Source organism: Microtus ochrogaster, linkage group LG4, assembly GCF_000317375.1.
Source record: "Microtus ochrogaster isolate Prairie Vole_2 linkage group LG4, MicOch1.0, whole genome shotgun sequence".
Classification (NCBI taxonomy): domain Eukaryota; kingdom Metazoa; phylum Chordata; class Mammalia; order Rodentia; family Cricetidae; genus Microtus; species Microtus ochrogaster.
The window spans coordinates 43,528,629-43,542,113 of record NC_022030.1 but is presented as its reverse complement, the minus strand read 5'-3'; the positions used below and the strand labels follow the sequence as shown (position 1 = coordinate 43,542,113).

General features: G+C 42.1%; 1 pseudogene; it reads right to left on the bottom strand.

Annotated features, from left to right (window-relative positions):
* Positions 1-285: 285 nt before the first annotated feature.
* LOC101990929 lies at positions 286-13,090 on the bottom strand (annotated as a pseudogene).
* Between the last annotated feature and the right edge of the window lie 395 nt (positions 13,091-13,485).

Here is a 13,485-nt window from a genome sequence, read left to right as displayed (position 1 = left end):
CCCTCCTCCCTTCCTTCCTTCCTTCCTCCCTTCCTTTCTTCCTCCCTTCCTTCCTTCCTTCCTTCCTTCCTTCCTTCCTTCCCTCCTCCCTTCCTTCTTTCTGTCTCTTTCTCTTTCTTTCTCTTTTTCTTTTGTTTCTTTTTTTTGTGGGGGAGCAACAAACGTCTTTTATTAGGCACAGGATTTTAAATGATCTCTTCAGTTTCTCCATACATAGGCAAAACTATGTGTGCCATTTAATGAACTGGAACTTACCGACCGACTCACTACCTAGAGAAGGGAAAATTAGCCCCAAACTGCTTGGCCAGGAGGCCATTTCATCTGCTGACCCCCGAGAACAGGGGGATGGATATGGTAGACAGACTGTCTCGCTTCATTCACCACCTTCCGACGGCCCCGGTGCAGGCCCAGATCTGCAGCACATAAGAAGACTTCATCATTACCTTCTACTGTAGAAATCTGGGTCATATCCTTCATAGGTATCACCAGGAAGTGCGTTGGCACTTGAGGGGGAAACGCAAGACACTGGTGGTCCTCGAAGATGGTCCTGGCAGGGGTTTCTTTGTGGGTGATCTTGCTGAAGACCATGTCACCGCCAGGCTGGGTCACTTGAGCCTTGGCTATCTGTCAGCCCTTGCAGCTGCTCCTCTTCCTTCCGGTGCCGTGGCCACGGTGGTCACGAGTTCTTTCTTCTGTGATAGAAATATGCTAAGTATTTCCAAGGTATTCTGAAAACAAAAGCCCAATTAAGCAAAAACCCAAACCCAAGGTAAAACAGTGGTGATAAATGCATTAGCTTTGGGCTTATTACTGGCATATATAGGTCAAAATTACCCTGCATTTCAATGATGTATAAAAATGGTCTTTATGTGATCTAGGCACTTGGTAACAGAGAATGTAAAAATGAAGAAACAACGCAAAACAATTGCCAAGTAAAATGAAATGATAATAAGACAGGTCAAATGTGTAAAATGTAAAGGCTTTGGTTTGAGACAGGGTCTCATGCAGCCCAGGCTGGCCTCAAACTCTGTAGCCGAGGATGGTCCTGAACTCCTTGGTTCTCCTGACTCCAATCCCACATGCTGCGATTGGAGGTACATGCCACTACTTAGCAGCTGTCTTATTTTAAATTTTCTTATTTATTTATGTGTGTGTGTGTGTGTGTGTGTGTGTGTGTGCATGCTTATATGTGAGACTAGAAGAGGGTGTCACAACCCCTGGGGCACATGGGTGCTAGGAACCGAACTCTGGTCTCTGGAAGAACCCTAAGCACTCTTAACCCCTGAGCAGACTCTATATCCCTAAAGTTTATCTTTTTAAAAACAAAATTTAAAGGGACATTTTTAATCCCCATTCACTGCAGCACTGTTCAAGAAATAGCCAAGAAAGAGAAGCAACCTCGGGTCTACCAAGTCATGGATGACTTTGTAAAAGTGGGTACAAATAATCAACGGGAAGCTCTGGAGGCATAAAAGAGAGTGAAATTTTGTCAGAGGGTACAAGACAGACAGACAGAGATCCCTGGGTTGAGTAAGCCCGAAAGACAAGTACTAACCTACTGTGGAATCTAAAAATTGAAAGTAAGGAGATGGTTGTCAAAGTCTAGGAGAGGGGGGAGAGGTGTGAAACAGTTGCCCAGATGGAGCGGTTACCAGAGCAGCAAGCATCCCTGCTGAGCTAGAGCACAGCAGGCTGACCAACGAGCAACAATCTCCTCTGTGCCTCAGGGAGCTGGAAGAAAGATTCAGAAGGTTTCCATAAAGTACTGGAAAATGTTTGAGGGACGCAGAAGTTTAAGCATTTCATGATATACGCACACGGAAACATTGCGGCAACCCATTAATAGGTACATTGCTGCATTCAAATAAGTTACTGCCTTTAAATTTCAATTTTTTTTATTTATGTGGGCATACGTGGGTGTGTGCATGCCACGTAGATCAGAGGACAACTTGCTGGACTCAGTTTCCCTCTTTTCTTTGTAGGACTGAACTTAGGTCTTCAGGCTTAGCAGTAGGTGCCTTATTCACCTACCCATCTTTCTGGCTCATGGTGGTTTTGTTTTGTTTTGTTTTGTTTTGTTTTAAATGTACCAGCTAACAATAAATTTAATTTGAAAAAAAAAAGAAAAAATTTTTTTGAGACTTCCAAAACAAGATTGACATGGCAAGGGACAGTATTTCCATCCTTTTCATTTAACTAAAAGGAAAACCTGGCCAAAAACAATGTAAAGTACTTCGGGCAGGAGTTTGCCGTCTGCTTGTCTTGATCTTTGCTTCGTGATAAACACTGCTGACCCTCTCACTGCCTGGTGATGCTCTCTGAGTTGTTAGGAGCTGTGTGGAGCACCATGAAGCTTAGTGTGTGGTACCATTGCCCACTGAACACTCATGAAGATGATTTCTCTCCCCCCTGACTTTGACTTTTAGTTTATTTTCCCCTTCTTTTAAATTCATCGTTCTCAAAGCAAATTCTTCTTACAATTTTGTTTATGCCATGAGTGCTTACACACTTCAAGTGCTAATCAAATCTGTCTTAAGCCCTCTAGTGTCTTTGCTAATTTTATATTCCTCTCACCACTGGTATTATAGCTCCAGTGTTTATAAATAATTATACTATGATTTTTTTCCCATTTATCTCGGCATGCATCTCCTAAGTGTTTTGCGATTGAAAATGACTAGTGGTTTCTTTTTTTCCTCCCCATTTTTATTGTAAAGGACAGTTTTTCACTGGAGAAAATGTAATCATTTCTACTATTTTTCTTCTTCTACAAATTGCCAGGATATTTGTTGTCTACTATACTGACGGTGTCCACTGTCTCTCCTGAGCTCATCGCTGTCTTCTCTTTCAGATTGAACCATGTCTCTTACTTGTTTTTGATCCTTAAGGGCTCGAGCACTTTTGCTAAGTAACATGAGGGCTGACTTGCTTGTTGGGGTTTCTGTCCTGCCCGGTACCCCACAGCCGGCAAGCCCCAAAGAAAATCACACAGAGATCTCTATAAGTTATTAAAGCTGATTGTCCCATTACGTCAAGCTACTTATTAGCTCTTGTAGCTTATATTAACCCATTATTCTGATCTATGTTAGCCATGTGGCTCAGTACCTTTTTCAGTGGGGCAGATCACATCCTGCTGCTTTGGTGGTCTGGGCAGAAGTAGGAGGAATCAATTTCCTCCTTCCCAGAATTCTCCTGTTCTCATTGTGTCATTTCTACTTCCTGTCTGGTTTTCCTGCCTATACTTCCTTCCTGGCCAATCAGCATTTATTTAAAACATGATTGACAGAATACAGACAATTCTTTCACACCATTGCTACAGTACGTGAAGTGGTGCACTGGCCTGGAACAGTCCGAGGTTTTCTATTACTGTTCTTTCCCACAACTACCTGTAGCTACTGATGGACTTCCATTCTAGTAACCTCCATGAAAACTGTTCAACTTCATTGCTTGTAGGAAGAATTATAAGGCCTTCCCTTGGGTTTTAACTGATTTTAGCCCCTCCCCAAAGGTTCAGAAAAATATCAGCTTCTAGAGAAGTTACAGAAAAGCATTCCACACAGAGATGCCACACTAATAGACTCAATGAACCCACCAACCAGATCCCAGCCCTGTGTCAGCATGAATGGTCAAGGTACATAAAACGGTATTGAAGAAAAAGGGTGGTGTGCCTGGGGGTGGGGGTGGTACATTTCATCAGCATTAAAGTTTGGTGGCAGCAGCTAATAATGACTCAACTGAGTTACAAGTTTATTTCTCTATCACATCAAAAACATCTTGAGGATGGTACTATCCACACTGTCTACCACCACACAGGGTCACTGTAATACTTCCCAGGGGCCCATTTCCCTTCTTCCCATTGTTGCTGCCCTGTCAGGGTCCCAGGTCCTCCAGTAGCTTCAGTTGCATTCCGAGGTAGGAGAAAATAAAGCAGAAGGAATGTTGTCCATGTCCTTCCAAAGCGTCCAATGGATGTTTCTGTTTGCATCAGATGCACAACCATATCCTGCTACTGGTGAGACGAGAATGTGAGAAGTCAATCCTAGGGCACAGTGTCCATCCAGTCACTGAGGCCTCCTGGGAGTGAGTGACTTAAGTGTCTTTCCCCAAGCAGTGACAAAAATACCTGGATGACAATCAGACTGTTTCAGGCAGGTAAACAGCAAATGGGGAAAGTGTAGTGATTTCATAAACAACAATTTCGAAAAGGGCTGGGGATGTAGTTTAATGGTAGAACAATTGCCCTACATATGTGAGACCCTTGGTATATCACCCCCCCACACACACTCCGATTCACTCACTCACTATCATACACCAAGAAAACTGGATCCTGACATGTAATTCCTTTCTCTAGAGCAGATGAGCATGGGAGATGGACAATGACTGACCAGAGTCCTCATCACCATGAAATTTCTTTTGTTTTCTTTCTCTTCTTTTACTAAGACTTTTAATTGCATAATTTATTTTTAACTATTTTTATTAATTATTTTTGTCTGCATGTATGTGTCTGTGCATGTGTGTATGAATATCCATGGAAGCCAGAAGAAGGTATTAGGTCTCCTATAACTGGAGTTATAGGTGGTTGTGAGTCACTAGACAGGGTGTTGGGAACCCAACCCAGGTTCTCTGGGAGAGCAGCAGCTGCTTTGGACCACAGATCCATCTGTTTGGCCCTGGTAATGAGCTTTAAACCAGATAATCTCATGCCTTAAATGTTTCTAGAATACTTAGATTATGGTATATAATAAGCAGGCTAGAAATACACTAGAAGACCTAATTTTGATTTCATTCCTTGTGATGTAATATATTGCATCAGATCAAAATAGATTTGATGCTGTCTGCCTGCCTGTAGACAACATACAATTTACATTTATTCATTATCTGATTGAATGAGGAACGGACACAGTCCTATCATATCCACAGTGGAATGTTTTCTGTAGGGAGCGTTGGCCTCAGCAGATGTCTATGTGTAAAAGAAGACTGCCCATTCTTTTCCCAGCCACCCAGACCTGAATAATCGTACATAAACTATATTAATTACAACACTATTTGGCCAATAGCTCAGGCTTCTTATTAACTAACTCTTACATCTTAAATCAACCCATTTCTACTAATCTGTGTATTGATACAAGGCACTGACCTACTGGTAAAGTTCCAGCATGTCCTTCTCCTTCAGCAGCTACATGGCATCTCCTTGACTTCTCTTACTCTCTCTATATATCTCTGTTTAGATATATCCCCACCTGACTTTACTCTGCTAAGCCATTGGCTAAAAGAGCTTTTATTCATTAACCAATAAGAACAACACATGTACAGAAGGACAGCCCACATCATGTACGTGCGCATAAGCACGTGTGTATGTGTGTGTGTGTAGGTACTAATAGACAGGAAGAAATCATAGTCTGTCCACTTTCACTGTCACTGTGTGAGTGTCAAGAAAAGGGCTTTCATTGGCTGAGGGCATGTGCGTGGTAAAGTTTTTGCCCAGGATGTACGAAGTCTTAAGTTCAGTCCCTAGCAGGATCTAAAACTGGAGTGAGTAGTGGCGCATGCCAGTAATTCTAGCATTCTAAAGATGAGGCAGGAGGATCAGAACTTCAAGATCATTCTTGTCCAGACAATGAGTTCCAGGCCAGTCTGTGATCCACGAGTGTATGTCTGAAAAAAGACAAAAGGGGGTGGGAGAATTTCCTTAGAGAGATTCCTTTTATCATACCTTATTAACTTATCTTTTTTTAAATTGTAAGGTCAAGTCTTTGATAGGACTGGTTATTATATTGTTGGCTAAGGCGGCATTTTCGTTATTGAAATAGCCCTTGAATTAGTAACTTTTGCTCCTCCAAGGACAGTCAAGGAGCGACTAACCCAAACTCCTTTGAAGGAATCACGGCAAATCATTGCCCTCTAGTGGACCAGTTGAGCATAACATCGAAAAGCTACCTGGCCGCTTGCAGGCTCTCTTGTGGGTGTTTCTTTGTACTCTTGCTTCTTTTTTTTTTTAAATTTATTTATTTATTAAAGATTTCTGTCTCTTCCCCGCCACCGCCTCCCATTTCCCTCCCCCTCCCCCAATCAAGTCCTCCTCCCTCGTCAGCCCAAAGAGCCATCAGGGTTCCCTGCCCTGTGGGGAGTCCAAGGACCACCCACCTCCATCCAGGTCGTCTTCTCTTCTTGCGGTCTCTTACACTGATTTGTGTGGCTGTTTGATTGACACCTGCCTCCTTCCGCGCTCTATGCGGTGACTGCACAAGGCAAGGGCTCTCTGTTCTCTAGTTGCCTGATACCATTCTTCAATAAATACCAGTAGAAGTAAATGAAGGGAATACTGGGTCTGGTGTTCCCTTGATTGACTGCATTGAGAGGAGAAAATGCAAGTTCAAAGCATGCCTACGATGTTTTAAATAAATTTATGCTACTTAATTTTAAAACTCCTTTTAAAAAGTATAGCATGTATACAGAAAAGTACACACATTTTAGAGTGTGTAGTGCTCAATGGGCCTTCAAAAATAATCACACCAAGAAATAGAACATTCTAGAATCCCAGATTCCTATCTATGCTCTTCTGGTCTCTGTCCTATGCTAGAATGACCACAGTGGTAACTTGAATAGTGCAGATTCTTTCATTTTCTTTGGATTCTATACATACAGACTCAAAGAGAACACACCATTTTGCTTATGACCCTTTTGGTTCAGTATTATATTTGTGATTTCCATTCATGTGACTGTGTGTTAAATTTTGAAAGCTGAGTCCAAAGGCACCAAACTAAACTTCTTGTCAAAACTGAAAAAGACTTTTAAATTATTCTAAGGGTAAACTTGAAGCTACACTGAGTGTAACTTCCCACTTGCTTGATGATTCAATTAAGCATTCACCAAGACAAGCTGAGGTTTTTAGGCAGTACCTCAGAGTCACCAAGCTCCATTGTAGGAGACTGTTTGTTCATTTCCCAGCTACGCAGACTCCAGAAATAATCACGCAGAAACTATATTATTTGCAATACTGTTTGGCTAATAGCTTAAGCATATTTCTGGCTAACTCTTACATCTTAATGTAACCCATATTCATTATTCTGTGCATCACCACAAGGTCGTGGCCTACCAGCAAAGTTTCAGTGTGTCTGTCTCCAGCGGAGGCTCCATGGCTTCTCCACCTCCTATCTCCCAGCATTCCATTTAGTTTTCCCTGCCTAACTCTGTTCCCCTGCAGCTTTGCTGTAGGCACAAAGCAGTTCCTTTATTAACCAATGATATTCATAGCATACCGAAAGTAATCCCACATGACAGCTTCTCTCTGCATCTGATTCCATCCCAACCTGCCTGGCAGTTTCTCTCCTAGTCCACACACTTGGCATTCTGGTCTAGTACCCTCTCCTTGGGTCCTCTTGCTACCTTGCTGTTATTTCTCTTATTTTTTTACTTCATGGCCCCTTCTTCCTCATGCTCTGTACACATGTGTACATGTGTGTGCAAGTGTATGTGTACATGTGTGCATGCATACGTGCATGTGTGTGAATGTATGTGTGTTCTCATTGTGCATATTATACCTGCCATTTCTTAAACTGGAATAGGGAATGGGAAGGTGAATGTGTTGAAATATGAAAGAAGAAAATAAAAACTGATATAAATGGTGGAGGGAATGTGACCTGGGAATTATTTTGTGACCTGTTTCTTTGTTTTAATTAATACAGTTTCTTTGTGGTTATTTCAGGGCTAAGGTAGCTGGATGGCTGGGATGAACAAGCGGGTCTCTCCTTGCAACAATTGATGCCAACATGAGGGGCTAAATCCACTTAAAAACCTGAGAGACCTTAAAAACAAAAGAGGTTTTCCTGACTCAGGCATAGCAAAAGAAAAAAATCTGCACCGTTGTAAAATGCCAGCTTTCTGGGCTGTGCTGCTAGTGTGACCTCTGGCTCTTGTGGGAGACAGAGCATTTGGATGGGGTTTGTGAGTAAAGTGCTATGGCTTGCTTGTTGGCAACATGGACTCCCTGTGTGCCTGAAAGTGGGGCAGTGCCTGTGGCTGTGAGGCACAGGCAGCTCCACCATGCAGGTGAGCAGGAACTACTGTATTTATCATAATACTAGCACAGCTTAAGTTTTAAACTAGGCAGGCAAACAGGTGGTACCATATTACCTCTTGTAATGGCACAGTTTAAGTTTTTAAGAAGTGCTTAGCATTTTAAGAAGTGTTCTTGGTCAACAAAGAATTACAGATTCACAATAGGACAGATTCAGACATAAAAGAACTCTAAATGGGTCACAGTGTTGGATAAATGTGTGCAGGCTTTGGAGAGGAATGCCTTGGAGCCGCCAGAGACAGACATGCTAAATCTTTCCTGGTAAGCCATTGCCACGTGGCAATATACAAATTAATCAAAATGGGCTAAATCAAGATGTGAAAGTTAGCCAATAAGAGACTAGAACTAATGGGACAAGCAGTGATTTAATTAATACAATTTCTGTGTGGTTATTTCGGGACTAAGCTAGCTAGGTGGCTGGGATGAACAAGCAGGCCTCTCCTTGATTAAAGGGAGTTAAAAAAAAAAGTAAGCCACGTAAAAATGGAAAATTCACAGAGTGTCTGGATTCTGTATATTACTGTGTTTTCTTTGAATTTTTTGACTGTAAAGGATCTAACTATAAAGAGACATTTCATTGTATGGGCTGCTAAGGTAAACCAGCATGTATATTATAACGGTATCTTGACTTCAGAATTTGGGTCTAGGAACATGTTGCTTGGGAAAAGAGATTCTTCTTTTGTTTTCACAGAAGATGAAAACCTGTGGATTGCTGCCAGGCAAACATGATTTCATGGACCAAGACCTCCTGAAAGGTTTCCATAAACACCCTCAAAAAATTTCTTTGCCCAAAGGCTGACTGAGATAAACCTAGCCCACAGGATACACCATAAAAGACCTGATTAACAGTGCCCCCAGTCAGTGAAAAGCAGTATGGAGAGAACTGTGCCCATAATCCCAGATATTGTCTATAAATGTTTGTTTACATTTAAAGGGGAATATGATATAGATATGAATAATTTGCATTGGTATGGATCTTGTTTTATTGATAAAACTTTAAGGTCAATTTTGTTATATGTATATATTCTTCTGATCTTGACTAAGGTATTATGTTTGTGTAGCTCATTTAAAAATGTAATGTGTAATTTAAAAATATAAGTTAATAAGCTGGGCGGTGGTGGCGCACGCCTTTAATCCCAGCATTCAGGAGGCAGAGGCAGGCGAATCTCTGTGAGTTCGAGGCAAGCCTGGTCTACAAGAGCTAGTTCTAGAACAGGAACCAAAAAGCTACAGAGAAACTCTGTCTCAGAGAATATATATATATATATATATATATATATATATATATATATATATATATATATATATTAAGCTTGTAGTCATGTTAGTAAGATTTTCTAGATGTGCATAGATATATTTCAGATGGATAGACATTCTTCATATCTTTCAAAGACTACAGAATATGGCATTTAAAATGTTTAAGAATTTAGGAATTTTCATGACAATGAGACACATCTGCTCCTGGCAGCACCAAGCTACTTCAACAGGAAGATGGGCATCGAAGAGGCTCCTTAGCCATTTGGGTAAGAAACTGCTTTTGCCTGGACTGCTTCACTGGACATGCAGGACCCACAGAGAAATGACTGCTGAACTTGCCTAAAGGTGAGATGATGCTTCAGGGTTCTTGCTTCATGAAAGGGTCTTCTAGACATTCTGCAGGATACAGAAAAATAATGACTGTCAAACTGCCAATATAGGTGGAACTGTCTTTAAAATTTCCTACTTCATGGAAAAATGTGCTGGATACTATGGGCCTGTAGGATGAAGATGGATGCCTCAATGGTACAGAAGAACTTTGGATGACTGTCCAGGAAGCAAGATGTCTCTGTCAAAGTTTTGGAAGTTGCTTACAATGCAGTTCCTGTTTACTTAGGTAATATTATATCCTTCTGGAGTCTTTGATGGAGTTGAAGAATAGATTTATAGTTATAGCTATAGTTTTCTTTAGTTATGATAAAAGATAAAGTAGATATAAATATAACTGTAATTCTTGCTTGATAACTGTTTTGTTATATGTAATTTTACATATAAAATTCTTCCTATTTGTTTAAACAGAAAAGGGGAAATGATGTAGGAGGCCCTTCTTTCTATATGTTGCTTGTATTGATTAATGAATAAAGAAACTGCCTTGGCCTGATAGGGGCAGAACTTAGGGAGGTGGAGAAGACAGAATTGAATTCTGGGAGAAAGAAAGCAGAATTAGAAAGAAGCCATAAATTCGCCGCTGGAGAGAGACATGCTGGACCTTTGCTGGTAGGCCATGACCTTGTGGTGATACACAGATTAATGGAGATGGGTTAAATTAATATGTAAGAGTTAGCCAATAAGAAGTTAGAGATAACGGTCCAAGCAATGTTTTCATTAATACAATTTCTATGTGGTTATTTCGGGGCTAAGCTAGCTGGGTGGCCGGAACAGACAAATGGGCCCTCTCCTGTAACATTTCTCATGGCAAATTTGAATTATACAGAAACACATCTAAAGTGTCTTGATGTTGACACGTGCAATAGTTTTGTTAACTCAACACATCCTAGAATTCTTGGGAAGAGTGTCTTAAGGAGGGACTGTGCATGCTCACTTAGCTCTGTGCATGTCTCTGGGGGCTGTCTTAAATTAATTGTCTTGGGGAGACCCAGTTCAGCTTGAGTGGCAGGTGTTTCAGAACTACAGAGTAGTGGAGAAATGCAGCTGAAAACAAGCAAGCAATCAAGCAGCATGCATTTATTTACTTCTCTTTGCTCTTGACTGTGGATATGACGCCCCCTGCCCCATCACTGTGACTTCCCAGTTATGATGGATGGTAACTTGTATAATTGTGAGCTGAAATAAGCCCCCTTATGCCTTAAGCTTATGCCAAGCTATATAAATGGAATTAGACTAGTATAGATGTGCAGAACGTTGAAAATAATGTTGAAAATAAGCATGGGTATTCAAAACTGCAATAACAGAGGCCATGAACTACAAAGGCTGGAATCCACACCCTTTGCTGTGACATTCCAACACAAAACAGGGAGAGGCTCACTTCCCCTGTAGAAGTGGTTGTGTTGGCATAAATGGAGGAATAAGCTTATAGTTGGAATTACAGAGTTCTTCCTTGGCCCTTTACTGTTTCTGTGCCCTGGGGAAGTATCCACCATCTGACTTTCATCTGCTAAGATGTATTTATTCTGCAGAGCTGTGTCATGGAGGAGAACATCATTCCTCCTTTACTCTTCCTGAGTTCACAGTCCAGGGGGCGAGTTGTTAGCTAGGTGACATTGTAACAAAGATGAAGGGACACAACTGTTTCCCAGGACATCGGTGCCTTTATGAAAAAATAAAGATCCAAGGTAACAGGTGAACTAGTACGTATGATAAGGAGTGGATAGACTATGGTAGAGCAAAGCATGACCTCACCGTAGTAAACTGGAGAACTTAGCAAGGCTTGTTTATGCTGACTCTCCTCTGTGACCTTTGTTCTGGAGATAAGGATGCTCTTGTCCTTAGCTACACAGAGAGAGATCATGAGATCATGAGGGGAAGGTCAGAAAGAAGGGTGGCCAGAGGTTAGGGTGGCCTCTCTGCTTCAGCTATTTCTTCAAACTTTTCCTGCAGCTCTAAATAGTCCATGAATTCAGATCTTCTGTGGAGGGTTAGTTTAGTGCATGCTACAGCCTTCTGTGGTGGCCAAGTGTGTGGAGGGGCAGGGATCTCACCAGGGGACAGACAGGAAACAAGGAGAGAGCAGAGAGCAGCCCAGAACAATATGCAGCCCCCCCCCCCCCAGAGACTTACTTCCTCGGGGTGCACCCACCTTCTGTAGTACTCAAGTAGCATCACCAACTCGTGGCCAGTTTTCCCAGAGTGAGCCACTTGGGGACCACTTAATACCTAAAATCATATCAAACCTCCGTTCTCTGTTTTCAGGAAGAAGGACCGATTAATGCTGGCTAATTTTTTTCTTAGTATGATGGAAACAAAAACTGTGGAATTGAGTGAGTTCTTTAAGAAAGCAAACTGTTTGTTTGTAGTGTGTTGGAACTAAAGAAAAATTCAATCCTGATTTGTGAAGAAGAAAACACCATATTGACTAGGCAACAATACAACACACAACATACAAGATGCTGCAGTAGATTTACCAGCAGTAAAAGGAGCCTACACGCTTTGAGTACTCACCGTCTCTGAGGTCTGCACTATATGGTAAACACACATAACAACTGTGCCAGCCATCTTCTGTAAAGGGTCCCAGAGAAGCTATCTAACTTGCTTTCAGCCTGCTGACTGATTGGCAGGAAATTAATGATTACCAAAATATATGTTGTGGATTTTCATTTTTTTATTTAATAATTTTTAAAATTGTTTTATGTGTGTGGGTATTTTTCCTGCATGTATTGTCTGTTACCACATGTGTGCCTGATGCCTCTGGGAAGAGGGCACCAGATCTCCTGGGATTAGTTATAGATGCTTGGGAGCCTCTATGTGGGTGCTAGGAATCAAACCTGGGTCTCTAGAAGATCAACCAATCTTTTAACCACTGAGCCATATCTTTAGCCCCTGGTATGGATTTTAAATGTCTCTTTCATTTCTAATGGTGCAGAAATTTGTCTGAGGAAGTTTTGCTTGCCCTGTGTGGTGGTTTAGAAGCATTTAGGAAAGAGCACAAGTGATAGTGGACATGGACCACTGGCATCTAATGCAGTTTTAGTACTCACGCAGGTAAAAAGAGTGGCCGCCCGGCACCGCATTGGAGCGTGTGAGGCAGGGGGTAGAGCCAGCTGCACCTTTTAGCGGAGCAAGTGCCAGTGGCGGTGGCCCAGTTCTTGACAAAGGATTTCCAGCTCCCTGGATCCCCAGCCTTGGCCCTTCTTCCTCTTTGTAGTTTGTTGTCTTTAAGGAGACACTGGTCCAAGTGTGCCGAGATTGCTAGAAGCCTTCCAGGGGTCCCCACTGTCTGCACATCCGTGGTACTCTGCTCTGACCTACCTTGCTAGTCTCTGCTCTTGGCCTCCGCTCACCTTTTAATGCTGACTGCTGCATTGCCCACTAAGCACCACAAACGGTCTCGTGTTGCCATGGTGCCAGCATGTCCCTCTGCTCTATTGTTAGCTTCTCATGCATATTTTATAACTCACCTCAAATGTTCTCATACAGGGAAACAGAAAAATCTCCCTCCGGAGTTCTTACCTCGCCAGAGTGAACCCCACATATTTCCTCTCCTGTGTCCCCACAACCCTCACATGAATGGCATTTGACCTCAGGTATGGATCAGACGCCTATGCTGGATCTGAGGAAAGACCTCACCTTACTCCTCTTGCTGCCCGGAACCTAAAACCACAACGGGCAGGAGTAACAGCACAGCCCAGTCAGAACTGTCAAAGACGCCTTCACATAACTGCACCTCAAGCTGCAACCCCAGGGCCACATTATCCGGA